Source organism: Ixodes scapularis, unplaced genomic scaffold (assembly GCF_016920785.2).
Source record: "Ixodes scapularis isolate PalLabHiFi unplaced genomic scaffold, ASM1692078v2 ptg000494l_1__unscaffolded, whole genome shotgun sequence".
In the NCBI taxonomy this organism is placed as follows: domain Eukaryota; kingdom Metazoa; phylum Arthropoda; class Arachnida; order Ixodida; family Ixodidae; genus Ixodes; species Ixodes scapularis.
This window is the reverse complement of record NW_024609989.1, coordinates 979,458-997,022: the sequence shown is the minus strand read 5'-3', so window position 1 is coordinate 997,022 and position 17,565 is coordinate 979,458. Positions and strand designations below refer to the sequence as shown.

The window sequence follows — 17,565 nt, the reverse complement described above, 5'->3', positions numbered from 1 at the left end:
GCTTTTGATGGAGCACTTCATGGAAAGGGGGTTTAGTAGACCCTTTTCTTGAGCCTCAAATCTGAGTCACGATGACTGGCTGCAGTGGCTGGTCCATAAGGACCAGCCAACACTCCCCGTAAGTTGTCTAAGAGCAGAGTAATGTTAAAACTGAAAATCTCAAATACATGCACGACAGACGAACACACCAGAACCAGCGCGGTTGCAAAGCTGGAACCTTAAAAAAAAATGTCTGCTAAAAATCTTGAAGTGAGGGGAAAGAAATTCCGCTTCGTCGTCACCATTAAATGGTGTTCAATATTTGCACTTTTCGTAGTGTCGGAACATGGCAGGCAGCATTGAATAGCTTATTTATGGGCGCTATACTCTGTTTCACCTTATGCTGTACCGCAGGAAAGGCTGTAAGCGCGAGATCCTTGCTCTGGGTACAGTGTTCTAGAGGGGGTTGTAGTGGCAAGAGCGGCGGCCACTTTGTGAAGATTTTGCGCGTAGACGACACCATGGCGCTGCTGTTCTGTGCCCTAGGAGCGCGCCCCCGTCAGCCCCATCATCAGCGCTGTTCGGCGCTTACTACTGTTGTTTGACTGGAGCTTTTCGCGGTGCGAAACAACTGCTAATGTTGTTCTGTATACTCTGTTTCACCTTATGATCTACCGCAGGAAAGGCTACAAGCGCGAGCTCTTTGCTCTGGGGCACATCTTGGCGGCACACGCTCTCGTGAATTAAGAGCAGCTGCCAACGCTATGAGCTCGCGCTTCTAGCCTTCGCTGCGGTACAACATAAAGTGAAAGGGAGTACGCACTTAAAATTTTAACACCCTTATTGGTGTAAATGGCTTGTCCTATGGGGAGCACCCTTATTCGTGTAACAGAACACCCTAGGACATGGGAGTAAGTCTTAGCACCTTAAAAAAGGGGTGTGCTTTTCGGACACCCTAAAAAAAGGGTGTGATATTCTCACACCCTAGAATAAAGGTGTGATGTTTCTAACACCCTTAGTCATGGGTGTGATTTCTAGCACCCTTAGTCATGGGTGTGCTTTCTAACACCCTAAAAAGGGGTGTGATTAATGTCTAACACCCTAAAAAGGGGTGTTACTTTCTAACCCCCCCCCCCCCCCCCCCCCGGTAAAGTCAACCTCTCAGAAATTCCTGGGGAGAACCCTGCTTGCGACATTTATTCTTTCTTGCACTGGTGACGTAAGCAAAGCTCGACAGGCTTGGAAAGACGGAACGACCGGAAGTTACTTGGGACGCAAGCGGCAGTTCATGTTTTCAAACATGCTTGCAAAGTGCTTACAAATAAGAGAGCGATCTCATGTAATCCGTGATAGATGCATAATCTGATTCGGGCAGCACAGAACAATTCGCAAACACAATGCCGGGGATGAAGGCGGTCGCTCACATTCAACGGAAGCCTCGCGGTCACCGATGAGCAGCTCTCTATCGTGATAGATGCATAATCCGATTCGGGCAGCACGAAACACCGCAAACACAATGTCGGGGATGAAGGCGGTCAAACACATTCAACGGAAGTCTCACGTCCGCCGATGAGTAGCTCTTTGTCGAAACTCGTCCAACAAACACAGCACAATAATTCCATAGACTCTGACGAAATAAATGGCCAATAGATGAAAAAGTTGGCATAGATGTATTCCGGCCGTTCACGACGAAAAACCACGGTCGCGAAATGGAACTCGTCAGGACCTGCTTGCACGAAAAAGAGAACACTGACGGACGCTTTTTGGAAACCGGATTTACGTGGTCCCTACAACTCACCATAAACTGGCAAACGGCGAAGGCTATGACCCCAGTAAGCCATCAGCGTGTCAGAGCGAGTCGCGTGACAAATGTTCGTCCAACCGTTTTTGTCCTACGGAGAGCGGTCACGTGTTTCGCTCCACACCTCTGATTCGCTAGACGCGGCCTTCGCACTCGCTCACAGCCACACGGACACAAAAGAAAGTGGGGAGGCTTATCAGAAGAAGAGGTCAAAGGGGGGTGGACAAGCTGCTAATCTCCCTCTGCTGCCTCCTGGGCTGCACAGGGAGGGTCGCCTTGTATGTGGGACCTTGAAGTTGTTGTTCGAGTGGCGGTTCCCTTTCGAAAAGTGTGGAGCCGGGGAGTGGCTTATGCTTTCTGGGTAGAACTCGTTGATCGTCGTCTTGTTTATGTGTTTGAATTCCTTCTTTCTCTTTCCTTTTTTTCTTCATTTATTTGGAAGTGTATTTATTGGGGTTCAGTCAGGTGAGTTTGTGCTACCCCAAAAAAGGCGCCACTGTTTGTTCCAAGCTTCAGCGCAGTTAAAAAGAAAATGAATAAAAAGATTAAGCGAAGCGGAATTTGCTCGCTTTTTGCTTGAGAAAGACTTCTCGGACTAAAAGCAAGCAGATTCCGTTTTGGCTAATCTTTTTATTTTTAACGTCGTATTTTAGGCAGCAAGAAATAGAAATACCTCTCCGGCATAGCCGATTCACGCATTATAGTCTCAACACTCAACTAAAAACGATATCCTGACATAACGCACGTTATGTCAGGATATCGTTGGCGCGACTCATCCCATTCGTTAAATATTGGCAAAACCAAAATGGTGTGGGCACAATCTTTTCCAATAGATCCAGTATCGGCGACATACGGTGTGTTGCCTGGGCTGTATATTTACACGTCTTCGGTCACCTTTTGCGAGCGGAGGTGATTTTTTAAATCGAAGTTGAACTGATAAAACTGATGCACGCGCGACACGTAATTTTTGGCTCCTCTCGGACGAAGAGTTCGATCGGAGTTGCAAAAAACATTCTCTAGCACTTTCTAATCATGCGCGCCTTTGTGTGGCGATTAATTATATTCAATGTTGGTACCGCCGTACATCAGCAACCGTTTCATCAAAGCAATAAACATGAACGGTTATAAAATCATGGGTGTAATCGACAGTATCAACATTACGCCCGTCTCACTCCGTGTGAATGAAAAGTGTGTGGATGTCCGCTAACCACTTACCGGGGACGGAAGCATAGAGCACTGCTCATCGTCGTTTGCGCCGGGTTTTCGGGCAAACACCGGTAGGAATTAATGGCCTCTCCTCTGGCGTGAAGAAAAACGGCGTCGATGACAATGATATTGACCGAACAGAGGGGAAAGCGGATTTGTGTAAGATTAATGTGACGCGCATTCTTGCACGTTCTCGTTGATGTCCTGAAGTTTTGACGGGACGCGGACCGATGCATCGCTACATAATTCCAAGCAATTTGAGCTACGTCTTGGTATTGCACAAAGTATAAAATCCACCGCTTAAAGTACATATTAGATTAGAATTCGAGCTTGCTAATGCAGGCGACATTTTTTTTTTCGACTCATTTCATAGCTAGCTCCTCAATTTGGGGCACATGCTGCTATACGGCGATGACGATCAATCAATGTCACGATGTCCTTACTGGTTCCTCTCGTAGACAAGGGTTTCTTCGACGTGATTAACTCCGACTCCTTGAAATCATATAAGTCCATCACACCCTTTCTACACGTTATGAACGGGGGGTGTTGCGACGAGTGCCTACACCCTTCTAACACGGTTTCCTGAGCATATTTCAAATAGTGGGTGTGATAGGGGTGTAAGAGGGGTGTATGTAGGGTGTAAGCCTTGTCGTACACCCCTGTTACACTCACCAATACTCAAAATCATGTAAAAAGGGTGTAGGAAGGGTATAGGAAGGGTGTTGGTTAAAACAAACACCCTTTTAACACGATTTTGGGTGTTAAAATATTTACTGTGTATAGTAAATTGTAGTTCTATCTTTGGACTAATGTCTCTAGAGTGTGTGCTATCCTCTACGTGAAATATTCCCGTGTTTTGAGGGAGATTATTTAATCAATATCGACTCCCCCCCCCCAGTACTGACACATCGTTCAGCAACGCTATCACTTGGGCTGCAGGCTTAATAGCTGCGAAAGAAGTTCTGCGGTGCTACATTTTGGAGAAGCGTACCGCGTCACCCTCGTCGTCTTCTTCGTTCATCGCACACGTGCCATTAATTCTCCCACAGAACTCCAGCGCCACTCGCGGTATCTACGTCGACCGTCTTCACGCGCTTCATTGTAAGTGGGCGCCGCTCTTGCGACTACACCTTCTAGAACACTACTCTGGGGCAGATCTCGGCGGCACAAGCTCTCGTGCAGTAAGGGCAGCTGTCAACGCTATGAGCTCGCGCTTCCAGCCTTCACTGCGGTACAACATAAGGTGAAACGGAGTATATACTTCGTCTCATCTTAGCATGAACAATTGTTAGCCGCGCATGCTAAAAGCGCGAGCTAGTTGCTATGGATAAAGCTTCGACGGCTGCATGGGCGCTCGTGCAGCGGGTGCTACAGTCAAGGCAGTCAAGGCTACCTGCTCGCCCTTGCACAGCCTTCGCAGTTAGTCCATGCCAAGGTGAGACGAAGTATCGATGTTTTCAAGAACTTACTCAATATTATTTACTCATTGCAAGAACGATGAAGTAGCGCTAGAAAATATTTGAAAAAAGAATCCTCTGCATCAAGGACAGAATCGGCGCCACTTTGCCTGAACTTCTCCACCTCGAATTTCAGCCACCTTTCAAAAGATGGCGCAAGTGCGGGTCGTCTGCTACAACACCGGTTCTTTTTTATTATTTAGGACAATTAGTATGCTTTAAAAAAAAATTACAATCATAGAAAGTGATTTCCATTAGAACGATAAAAGCTTTAATTAAAGAATCGTTGTTTAAATAGCTGTCGATCCTCTTCTTTGAAGCCGGTTTCTTGCGTACAGAGTCGAGCCGCAAAATAGTCCCATGATTTAAAATTATTTTAAACAAATCTGAATAAGAATACAAAAAAATCACGTTTGCAGTGAACCAGCTCAGTTCCTCTAGCATACAATTAAAAAAAAATAGATTAGATGCCAGAACACTGTCTGAGAAAACCAAGAACGCGTTAAGGGAATTCTTTGAAAATTTATCACAATCAAGTTGTGTTTACAAAAAAACTGCTGGCGTTGCACTTCTTTTTTGTTTGTATGCTGAGTTTCTATGTTTACTAGGAGCATGCCCTTAAATGTAGTTGCGGCTTTATGATGGGAAACTGAGTTACGATACTTTAAAATCGCATAAAAAAGGCTCTTTTTGAATAAATATTTTTAAAAAATGTGAGGGCACTAATTAAGAAAAACACGTATGCACGGAACTAGACAAGTCCTTCATCTATTCAATAATAAAAATAAGAACGCGTCTTGGATGCATTTTCAGTCTAGAAACTTGGAATGCATAGAGGTATGTCTTTGAAAATATCGAAACTTGCACTTTTTGTTTTCTTATTGTGCGTTAAGTCTTGAAAAATGCGTATCATATTTTGCACTAAACGAGTATGATGAATGGGCGATTTATTTGCAAAAAGAACGAAATACGTGACACGCGCCGAGACGTAACACTTGCACCGCAAACAGGAGCGTTAGCACAGCTGCCATCGGTATTATGGTTGGGGCCGTGGGACAGCCGCCAGTGATACACGCGAGAAGTAGGAAAGCCTTTTTTTAAAAAGCGTCCCCTTTTCAATAAACGGCGTTTCCCTAAACTGAGGCTCTGCTTTCTCTAAACCAGGCTTCGATAAAACGTGTCCTTTCTCTAAAACTTGCTTCGATGAAATGGCATTCGATCAACCGTAGTAAACCCTCGATAGTCGACTATCGAAAAGCTATCGATAGTTGACTATCGTTAGTTCTGCGACACTATTGATAGTTACGGAAAAACTATCCATAGTCAAATTATCGATAGTTTTGCATTACTACCGTATAGGTCACGAAAGCTGTTTTAAAACGCATAACTCAAGGCTTGCTTTACGAATCTCGATATTTCTTATCATATTCAATTCAATTTTTGGCTGGTTCGCCTGCCCTTTTCCACCCTTTGCATACTCATTCTCGTGTTTCCTCTTCATATGGCGAATAAAGTTCGATGATATACGCCGACTGCACCGAGTATAGTTTTGTTGCACAACTTTCAGCGTGCAGCTTGTTTATTTTCTTCACAACTAATGTCGAAAAATGTCTTCCACGATGCCCAGACTCGATCTGTCCTCTTCGCGCTGATCGAGAGGCGGGTTCAAGCAGCGGACGGTACCAACCGATTCATTCTTCTACCTCGGTGTCGGTTGTTCGCGTTGTTCACATCAAGATACAATTAACGGGGTAATACCGCACCGTTCGAATTGACATTCCCCGTGTTTCCTCAACAACACCCTCCAACTGACTTCTCACCGCCTCAAACAGGGTCCAGGACAAGGAGCACGAATGCAGCCCGGACAGCCGAGAAGCGCGGAAGCCAAAACCTCAGTGGCAGCAAGCACCCCCCTCTCTTTCTCAGTTGCCCCCACAGCAACGGTCCCGCCTCGTCTGGCGCGGGACGGTCTTTCTGCAGGTCTAGTCAGTTCGGTCACACCAAGAGCGGTGACGATAGTCTACTTCACCTTACGAAGGACCTCAACAGACAGCACGAGAGCCATCGAAACCAATCCAGTGCCTTCTGAGTGTCACGTGACCCTGCAGTCCCGCTCACGGTGCTGGATTGCCTAGGGTGACTCGTAGGGTCCGTAGCGGTCCATCGCAAGGTGAAACGAAGTATGCAGAGACTAAAGTCGAAGGAAATAAGCGGGATACCGTGTAACCCCAACACACTAAAACACATAACACAGAAAACAAGCATCGGAACCAAGAGCAAGTAAAAGGCGGACTCGCACTACAAATGCGATATATAAAAAAAAAAAAAAAAAAAAAAAAAAAAAGCTTTGGAGCAAAGCGCAAAAGGAGAAGAGGAAGTGAATCTCGCTTTGTTTTAATGCTGAAGCAAACCCCCATTTCGCGCTTCAAAGGAGTGCGCACGAATGAACGTGGAAGGCAGCAAGGTTGGCTGCCTGCTAAACAATTAACGCTCTTTGAACTATAAGAAAACAATACCCGATCATCTTTCGGCGCGCCCGAGTCAACGAGTTGCCAGAGCTCTGCGAGTTAGGAGTCGCTTCCGCTTACAGATCTCAGTCTGTGCGCGCGCGTGCATTCTACAAACCGTCGTAACAACAACAACAACAAAAAAGCATGACAAGAAGGACGATGAGCAGCTGTGCATGCCGGTTTCTTTGTTTGCCGCTCCCTTTTCTTTTGCTTGGTGCTTGGTTTCTTGTTTCGCTCTCGTGTAACGCCATCGAAGTCCGACGCCTGCGCGTCCGTAAAAGGCGCCACTGTTACCCTCCTTTCCCCCTTTGCCCTTTGCTTTGACGCTTGTTTTTTTGTATTGCTTTTTTTTTTTTTTTTGCGTATAAGTTTGTTATGGCTTTACACGGGCTAGCAGTTTCCCTCTCATTTTATTTCTGAGCAACTGACTCGCTGACTGGCTCAATTTAGCTGACCGTAAACCCTAAAAAGAAAAAAAAAAAGAAAAAGAATAACCGTGCCTATTCCATTCCCATTTCATTCCGGGCAAAAGGCACCTAATTCCATTCCCATTCCATTCTCAATGTTGCCGCCATTCCATTCCGGGGTCGTGAAAATGCGGAATGATTCCGGAATCATTCCAGCTCCGGTGCCAACTCCGCAAAACTGGTGCCGAGAGGATTCTCAGGGGGATTCGGCTCTTGAAACTGGGGGACTAAAGCATGGGTTTTAATTTTGGGAGTTTTGTCTTGTAGATTGCTGTTGACTTGTTATCGTCTTGTTTTGAAATAAACGTGGCCACAGTGGCCATCGTAAACCAACCAACGTCGTAATGTGTCCAGCGGGATCGAATAACTTCTTTTTTTTTTCTTCTTATTCGACTTCCCGGGGACTTGCATTGGGCGAACATCAACATCGGTCGTCACCACCCTGACCGGCCCCCTCTTCCTCGGAAAGCTGACTGCCTCTTTCTCTGAAAAAAGAAGAGAGCATCGCCCAAGGCCTGGCTTCTTGTCTTCCTCTCGGACAATATGGACAAACTTCTTTGTTTTCGGGGCTGGAGCAAAAATATGTCTTTGAATCGTTGAACTATATGTATCCTCAATTCTAAATGTCCTTCGCGCCGTGTACCAGAGAGTAAAATAAGTCTTTAGAGGCAAGACGAGTTGTTGCCCATTCTTTTGAATATATTATTTATAAAAATCAACGCAACCGATTAATCGATTAGTTAATCGATTAAAGGGTGGCGATTAATCGGGTTAAAATTCTTAATTGACTCCCAGCCCTAGCACTTTACCCACAACAGATCTTCCACCAAGGCATTATATCACTTAACTCAATACCTTGATAAACTTAAAATCCATCACAATATTTTTACAATAATTTTATAGAATTTTCAAGGATCGTTTGACTGTATGCTAGCCATTATTCTAGAATTTTTAAAGAAACATAACTGTCCACGTAATTTATACTCCCTACTTCATTCATTTCTTAAAGACAAAACTATTTATTATAAGTTAGAACACAATCCAATAACAAAAAAGTAACTTTAGGATGTCAACAAGGTTCTCCCCTAGGTCCATTGTCATGGAATATCATAACACATGATTTATTAAATACCACCATTCCTATCTATAATTATATCCGGGCATTTAAAGACGATATGGTGCTGGTTGTAGAGGGATTTTCGCGCCGGGAATTTGAAACGCGCTCAGAGAATATTGTATATCATATCACACAATGGGCTACAGAGAGAAAATTAACCTTTAACTCCGAAAATTATTGCTGTTTATTAATTGATCGAGGAAGTATCAAACGCACCTTCCCCAAATTAAACTTATCCACCCCAAATTAAAATTCAAGGAGGAATTAAAAATATTAGGCACCATTTTTGATACTCATTTACCTTTTATTCCGCATGCAAATTATATATGTAATAAAGTACTTAAACACAGATTTAATTTAGCTCGATTCTCCTCTGTGCAATAATGACTGAGTTTTTGACAACTGAGGACAATTTACCTATAATACATTGAACGTTACATAATATACGGGGTACGTGTATAGTGGAAAAAAGAATACAATAGTTATTTCAAAAGTAAAATAATCTATGTTCAAAGAATTCCATTATTCAAAATCTGGCAAGCATATTGAACTACTTCAACTATTATTTTACCTGTTTTATGTAATATTCGCCCAATAACGTAAACTTTGGATTTAGATATTTTTATGTTTAACATATTTCAAGAGAGGAAAGCCAGTGAATTTAAAGTCTAGTTCTTGCAACCACAAAATACTCAATATCCCATTAATTTATGGGCCGTGCACCCTAGCAGTAGATTCTCTATAGATTATAGAATACACAATCTTACCGCCTTCCAAAGCAATATAAATACATTCAACATTTACACAGATGTTTCAATTTGTTTAAATACAGTCGGTGCAGCTTTTGCCATAACAAAATTTAATGGAGGGATTTTAAAAATAGGAAAATATACCCTAAATAACCATAACACCATTTTTGAAGCAGAAGCAGTAGCTATTCTGAAATCAATCGAATACTTAATAATTATACAAACAACCCGAGGCTGTAATATTTTCACAGATAGTTTATCAGTCCTACAAGCAATGAATACCCTGTTAATCCAAATGAAATAATCAATACAATAAAAAAATTGAGAACCTTAAATGCACAGTGCAACCCTAATTTTTTTTTTGTTAAAATTCACCATGGGAATATAGGCAATAATTTAGGTAATCAATATGCATCATTTGCTAGATACCATGGTGTCTACTTACCTTTTAAACTATCAAAACAATACGTCAAAAAACAACTAATTTTAAAAAGTTAATGGTTTATGGAACGCTCAGTGGCAATGGGAGCCAGGGAACAGAAAGTGCACTTATCCAATGGATCCGGTTAACATACAGCATTTCATCATTTTTTCCTTCAACATATTACTTAACTCAATCATTAACAAATCATAGCAGACTTCCATTTTATTTTGTTAGATTTAATATTAAAAATCACAATAGATGTTTTTGTAGCGTGCAATGTAATCATACAAACCATTACTTTTTCACTTTGTCCGACTCTACGAACAAAGGCTAATTTATTAAATATTTGAAATCTAAATACTGCACAAAAACAATAATTACTTCATTCAATCTCTAAGCTGGAAATAATGGTGGACATGATAAAACAATAATTAATAATCTAATATAACTAAATAATTAAGGAAAACCCTCTGAGAGAGCGACTCCAACCCCACACATTTAATAAAACGGGGTAAGTCTATCACAACATAAGCCCATCATTTCGTCACTTAACACACTTTCACAAAAATAATACAGGAAAAAACAAGAATTAAGAAATAACAAAAAAAAAACTTGAAAAAAAAAAGGCAAGATGGGAAACGCAGGAAAAAAACATGTATAATGTGCGTTGGATAAACCCACAGCTATAAAAAGGACATGAAAAGGTGGATAAAACCACAGACACAAAAAAAAAAAAAAAACAGATAGGTGTGACCAACAGCGTGTTGCATGCATAGATGACCTACTTATTCTTAGGTAGGTAGGTGTGGACAAGATTTGTAACCTCTAACTTCCTTTAGCTTTAAAAAAAAATACATCTAATGCTATTGCTTTTGTGAAGAAAGTGAGATCATCTATATGAATTAACTGGTTACTACATGTTGAAATCACTCTTTCCAAGTTAAACAAATATGATAACTATATCGATTTCAAAACATAAAATATCAAGACCATTTTTAAAAGATTCAATGAAATAGTGTTACAAATATCTTAATATGTAAGAGAAAGCATAAATATAAATATCACTCCTGAAAAATTGAACGAATTAATATATCAAATACTTCAAGTTAAATAAGTAAAATGAAAACATAAAATAGGAATACATAAAATAAAATATTGATATTCAAATTGAGCGGTCCAAGCAACCTAACTGCTTCATATTATGTTAAGGAGATAAACTATTTCATTCTGTTCTCCTAAAATTTGAAGTCGGAGTACATTTACAAAGTAAAAGAAAAAATTAAATATAAGAAACAATTTTGAAATATTTATCTTCAAACTTAGATTTCCACGTCGCTTATACCTCTATCTATATATCTATATATCTGAAAGGGGACACTCCGCCCAGCACCATGAAAGGTAAAACAAAAGTTAAAAAAATAATAGAAAAGACAGGATTTTTCAAACACAACCTGAGCTTTCAATCACAACTTCTTTAAATAATGACAAATACTGAACAGGTAATTAAAGTACTTGAGAAATACTTTATCTCCATTAATATTAATATACCACTATTTTATCCTCCGACCCTCCTAAGTATAAAAAAATAAATAAAATTAAAAAAAATAATAGTTATACGAAATATTCTTCTTTTCAGAATAAACATCATGAACACAAGCCTCTGTCGCCGTCGTCCACCAGCTAGGAGACACGAAGCCTCCTTTGCTCTCAAGCCCCCCCAAACCTAGGTATAGATACGTACAAATAATTTTCTTTTTATAAGTAAACGCCCGCACTGACTCTTTTCAGGTCCATTCCAATAACTGTGGCTTCGTAGTATCTCCTGTTTTTCTTTGCGAATTGGCTCTTATATTAAAATTTTCTTTTTGGCATTAGTAGGCCCCATTTATTTATTTTTAATTGGTTTAAACTTGTTATATTGTTCGGTGGTTCAGGTAGAGAGACACATTATATTTTTATTCATTCTAGCTCTCACTCAAAAAAATGTAAAAAAAAAAAAAGGTATATGTAAAATGTTCCACCGAGACCGCCAGCGCCGCTCACCGAAGTACAGGTCGGGCCCAGCGGAATACAGGATCTGGTCGACGTGGACATTGACCTCGACCTGCTGTGGCCTGTAGACCACTGGGCAGGGACGACGACTTCGAGCCCCTTTGGGCTCGGGTAAGCCTACTGTTCCTTTTTTTATTTTTGTATCAAAGCCGTTTTTTTTTTGTTTTTTTTTTTTTATCAAGTAGGTTTATTAAACATTTTCAGGAGGGGGGATGTGGGGACCGTTGGTCGCCCTTCTCCGATGACTGGTATAACGGCCGTGGGGATTCCGGGGTTAAACGATCTCCGTGCAGCATGGCGGACGAGAAAACCCTGACCTCGCGTACTGGCGGGGAGAAGTTTTTTCCGTAACGACGACGATAGCGGACGAAGTAAGAATTTAAAATTGTGTTGCTTGCGTGCTTATGTAGCCTTGATACTAGTACGCCGCAAGGCGTAACTGGTCTGTTCGCTGATGTGCGAAATTTAGCCAGTGCAGTTCAACCGCTAACCCTGGTTTTTTTAACGTGCATCGCGCAGTAGCGATTGCACGAACGCGTGTAGGTACAAAACTCATCCAGATCGGAACGGGTACGAACCCATAAGTTTCTGCAACGCAAGCTTTCTCTCCACGCTGCGGGCTGAGACCCGTTAGACCACAAGGCAACCGACCCCCGCCGAAATCTCAGAAAAGTGTTGCCCGTAAAGCTATATCGCCGTAAAGCAATCGTTGTGGATGGCTCGGGAGTAGAGTGCCTCAATGTTGCTTGCTGGCTTCACCTTGCAAGGGTAGCGACATCCTTTGGGAGGGCAAGTGCCCCCTTTTCCCTACTGCGGCCACCAGTATGCCTCCTCCCTCCTGACGGACGCCGAAAACAAACGCATCCTTGATGTAATTTGTAACGCTGCGTGTTCTCGGGGTTACCCGGTGCCTTTTTGACGAGTGGTAATGTTCAATGACAATAACAGCGTGATGACCTCATAAAAGGTTAAAAACAAGGTGGAGACTCCGTAAGCAGACGGAAGAGTTATCACCCCTCTGTGAGGGACACCCAGCAAAATTCAGGCATTCTACTCTGGAGCCACCGCTGCCTCTTCAGCCTTGTTGTCTTGTTGTTTAAGACTGGAGCCATGAACCGGAAGAAGTAGCCACCCAAGGCTGTTCCTCAGCAAGAAAACACACCAATTTATTCAACTCATACGTGATGTGTCTCTTTAATGGACGGCCAAGGCAGTGCAGAATGACGAAGGAAAGAAGATTCACACTTCAGACATCAAAATCTAAACTACTTCTAAGAAGAAAAAAAACAGCTGGGATGACTGACACCCGAAGACGCAAATGCAGCTATACTCCGTTCACCCTCACTAATCTGAGACGTCACTAGTCTCCGCTTCATACGCCTCAGCCCCTAACCAGGTTTTAATACTAATCGTGTTTTCGGAATACGGCGTGTCAAATTCACGACAACAGGATTTCGATCACAGCATTATATATCAGGGGTTGAAGTGGACGATAAATCTCATGTACCGATTCGGTAGGTTGGCTCTGAATATTACCTGCTTGGGGTGATCAGTGCATAATCATCTTATTCAAATGTAAAGCTTAAATTTAGTCCTTCATGCCTCACTAACATACCTGTTTGTTTTTTTGTTTTTTTAATTTAGTGCCCAGTTTTAGTATTGTTGAACATGCGTAGTGAAAGGTACAAACAAGTATTGTCGCTTTCCGTTTTTTACTGTTCATTAACCGTCGTCTTTCTAAACCTTGCAGAACAAACTAGGCAGGAATTTTGACGCAGATGTGAACGACATTTCGCTCCTTTAGGTGGCCTGTCACCCGCCAAGTCCCCTTTCAGCGGTGCAGGGACTTTGTGCTACATTTTATCTTCACACAAGTGGCACAGAGCCAGATCAAATGAGATAACTACAGTTGAACCTGCTACGCGCGAACTTTTCATTGTCTGCCTTACCTTTGCGACCAATCGCCTCTTCCCCTTCTTTCAAAGGCTATTGGAGGCTTTCGCACATGTATTTATGTAAACTGTATAATCCAACTAAGTATGTCTTAACGCGGACCAATTGAATAGTGTCTCTTACTTTTGCTTTATAATGTAAAAATGTCTGGAGGTGGAGTCTTATTTCTAAAATGGTGAAACATGTGCCATATGTGTGTTTAATTTATTGTTTCCTCAAGTAAAGGCAAGTTTACACATTTCTTCCTGCCATGCTTTTAACCGCAGATGCTGAAAACACTGGCGACTACTTATGACCGGCAGCGCAGCGGCTGGTTCCCTTACAAATATGTTTTTTGACATTTTATTGAAAACGTGTTGACTTCTTGTTGACTCTGATTACTTTCTTTTGACTTTGACTTCATGTTGACATGGTAAACAGATTTTGTTTCATTTTCTGTTGAAACTTTTCTGATGGTTTTCTTTAGCTGAGTCAAACAAAAACCTGTTGACCACCGAATCAACTCTACGTTGATTTTTTTTTTCTGCTGACATCCTGTTGACAGTGCCATCAGGATGACTGCAGTTATGTTTACTTCGTGTTGAAAATGTTCAGTTCACTCCCTGTAGCCAGTGTCATTAGGAAAGCTAGAGACTTTCTGTGGATTTTTTATTTGAACATAGTATATCTTGAGTAGATATGTCAAAAGTTTCTTTCCAAATAGTTTCTGATAAGGAGACAACGGTAGAAAGCAACGTCAGTTGTCCCGCCTCCAGCGCGAGCCTCCTGTATACCCTTGAAAACGCGTCGGCGTTCGTGCACTTTGAGCGCGCGCGTGCAGTGAAAGGGCATGGGGCGCATGCTGGAGGCCAGGCGTTCGAAAGGCATATATATATATATATATATATATATATATAAACGAATATGTGCAGATGAATGAACCATACTTAACCCAATGAATCAAAGAATTGAAGTTTTCAGGAACCCGCCGAAAGCTAAAAAACGGCGGAGCCAGGACTCTGGGCCTCCCAATGTCCGGTCGGGTGTGCTCGTGGTCGTGGGTCAGGGGCCCATTTGGGAAAATTATTAAAGTCAAGGATAATTCAGTTGTTAATTATTTTTGCGTCATTAACTTTTTTAATATTGTGTTTAAGGGCATGGTTTCAATTAGAAAATTGCTCAGCATCATCGAAAAACACTAAATCAACAAATTGCAGAACGATAGAAGGCACGCGAAGCATTTTACGGCTTTCTAAAAAACCGCACACATTCGAAGGGTTTTTAAGTTTCGGTTTGCCATCGGAGCGCATCTCGGCCCCGGCGGCACCGCGCCCCGTGGAGAGATAGTGCAACCAGCCTCTGCTGCTAATGAAGGATTAGAAAAGTGTTCAGCGACGGCGATCTTGAAGATGAGACGTCTTTAAAGTGAAGCTGAAGCGGTTTTATATTTGAGTAAATACACTTAAATCGTCTCAATTTGGCCTCCAGGAAGTCCAGAAAATCATTTTCAAAGTACCGCTGAAGCCCCTCCTTCCCGCAGCGTGCAGTCATGAAAGGAGTTTTCGGAATCGCCACTTTCGAGCATCTCCAGGGCCTATCAAAGATATGCACGCGCACTTTTGTTATTTAAAAAAAAGAAAAGTCAGAAAAAGATGTCACGACTGGTGCCAGTGCAGGGGAGTGGCAAGCTTGCAATTGCTAGAGCTGCCACACGTGCGACGCGAGCTTGTAGGCCGAAAGATCCTCCTATGACGTAACGACTGGTCGGAGGTTTCTCGACTTTCCTCACGTTTACTAAGGTCTTCGGGGAAAACGAACCCAAAATTCAGATTTACGGGATAAAACTACGCTGGAATCAACCTCTATCTCATTTTTGTTTTGGACGATGTGTTTCAGCTTCTTTTTAGTGGGACGATGACAAGGGGAAAGCCACTCTAAGCTTGTCTTGAGTCGGAAGAAATATATAAAAAAAGTTTTGTGTTGCAAAAGGGATTGCATAATTTACGTTGGTGATCAGTGGTGATCAATTTATACTGGTCATCAATTAACTAACTTATAACGTTTTGTAGTCAACTTCGGTATAATCAAAAGGGCTCTTTACCCATGAGGGTCTCAGGGGAACTCGTCAACGTGAACCAAGTATCTTAGCTAAAACCAATTCTTCCTAAGTGAGCCCCGCTTATGATCGTTTTTGGAAAAACGCGAGGATGACTGATTGATCTACACTGCATATCATTTTATAAATGATAGAATTAGACGCGTGGATGCAGCACTGACGGAACCTACAAACATGTTCCTCCTTCCTAGCGGTTTGAAGCTGCATATATAATGAAACATCTCTCGTGGAAATCAAAATGGTCAGTGGTATTTGGCCAAAACATTCACACTTGGAAATGGTATAGTCACATAGGACTTATTTTTTTTCGCGTACTTCAGACTGAAATTTCTCGCAGGTACTCCAAACTTACAAACGTTGGCATTATCTATTCCCTGTTTAATTTCAAAAGTGGCCTTAAGTTCTTTATTTTCTTGAACTGTACTGCAAATGCGCGTTTTCCAGGTTTTTGGATTATTTTTTTCTCGTTTCTGCGTCGTAATTCGTGATCATTTACTGTGCAGTTTACTCAAGTAGTGAATAGCCAACTAGACCAATTTCCAGCACTGGTGCCCTTCAGTTTTAGTTTTGCTCATTGAATGTGATGATATTTTAGCCCAGGTATCATAACTTTGTGTTTGCGACTGTTTATTAATCTTCATTCTTCTGAACCTTGCAGGACGAACTATCCGGAAATCCTCTCGTAACGAAAGACGGCCAGCCAGGTCAACCTATGGCAGTGCCAGACCTTTCGGCTACGCTTTTCCCCAGATGAATGGGACCGACTAGTCGGATCAAATAGGGAATGGCCTCAGCTCAGCAAACTACATGCAACATTTCCATTATCTTCCCTACCTTTGTTCGCCGACACAGCATGCATGTTCGTTTTGTTGACCTGTAATTCTCAGAACCTATAGGGCGGTGATACACCGTACAGTTGTTGCTTTTCTAGCATGCCCGCCTTTTTTCAGCACTACGAAGCAGGAGCGTTGTAACTAAACCACGCTCCTTTATCGTACCCAGTTGTGTCTTCCTCGATTCGTGTGGGTCTATTTGGACGCACTCGCTTACCGCATGTTTAAAGGTGAAGTCAAACCTTTGACTCACGTGCTTAATAGAGAATTATCACTTTTATGTTTGGTTCACGTGCGTTTTTTAGAATCGACTTTTTCAGGATATTCAGTATCCAGTTATCATGCATTCAACCATGGCTAAAAGCGCCAAAAAGAGGTACACAAGATAGAAGACAAACACAAGCGCTTCTTCTATCTTGTGTACGTCTTTTTAGCGCTTTTAACATGCATGGTTCAATACAGTCAACACCAACTATCCCAACAACAAGTTCTTTTACAGTTATCATGTTCGTGTTTTTTCGTGATATCATTATTTTACCTTGGGAATTACACCGCAATGCGAATGTAAACCCCTGAATTTCTCTACTTTATCTCCACGATGTGTCTCTGTTTGCTTGTTCCTTAAATTTGTTCTGGTTGGGCTTCTCTGTTAGTGTAGTATATGTAAAAAGAGCCTGCAACTAACGGAAACTTGACCTTCACGCCTAACAAAAAATGCCCACGCAGCATTCGACTACGAATGGCAGAGAACGGACTGCCAGGACAAGGGAGCGAAGCTCTTATTTCGAGGAGCCGAATTCCATTGGCAACCATGGAAGTCGGACCAGGAGGGGAGGACGGACGGTGGTGCGACTTTTGCCCCCAATCTTATGGTGCTCTCAGAACTAACACCACCAGGTATGAGAAGACGCTCACGGGGCAA

General features: G+C 42.1%; 1 long non-coding RNA gene across 2 annotated transcripts in view; it reads left to right on the top strand.

Annotated features, from left to right (window-relative positions):
• The window catches only part of LOC121834099, a 33,745-nt gene extending 16,648 nt beyond the window's left edge, over positions 1–17,097 (top strand). Inside the window, exons 3-4 of one of the 2 annotated variants that reach the window (XR_006077042.1) lie at positions 11,347–11,873; positions 16,469–17,097. This is a non-coding gene — a long non-coding RNA (uncharacterized LOC121834099). Of the gene's footprint in view, positions 1–11,346; positions 11,874–13,981; positions 14,594–16,468 lie in introns of those variants that run through there. The other variant, XR_006077043.1, reaches the window with a different exon arrangement.
• Positions 17,098–17,565: the final 468 nt, after the last annotated feature.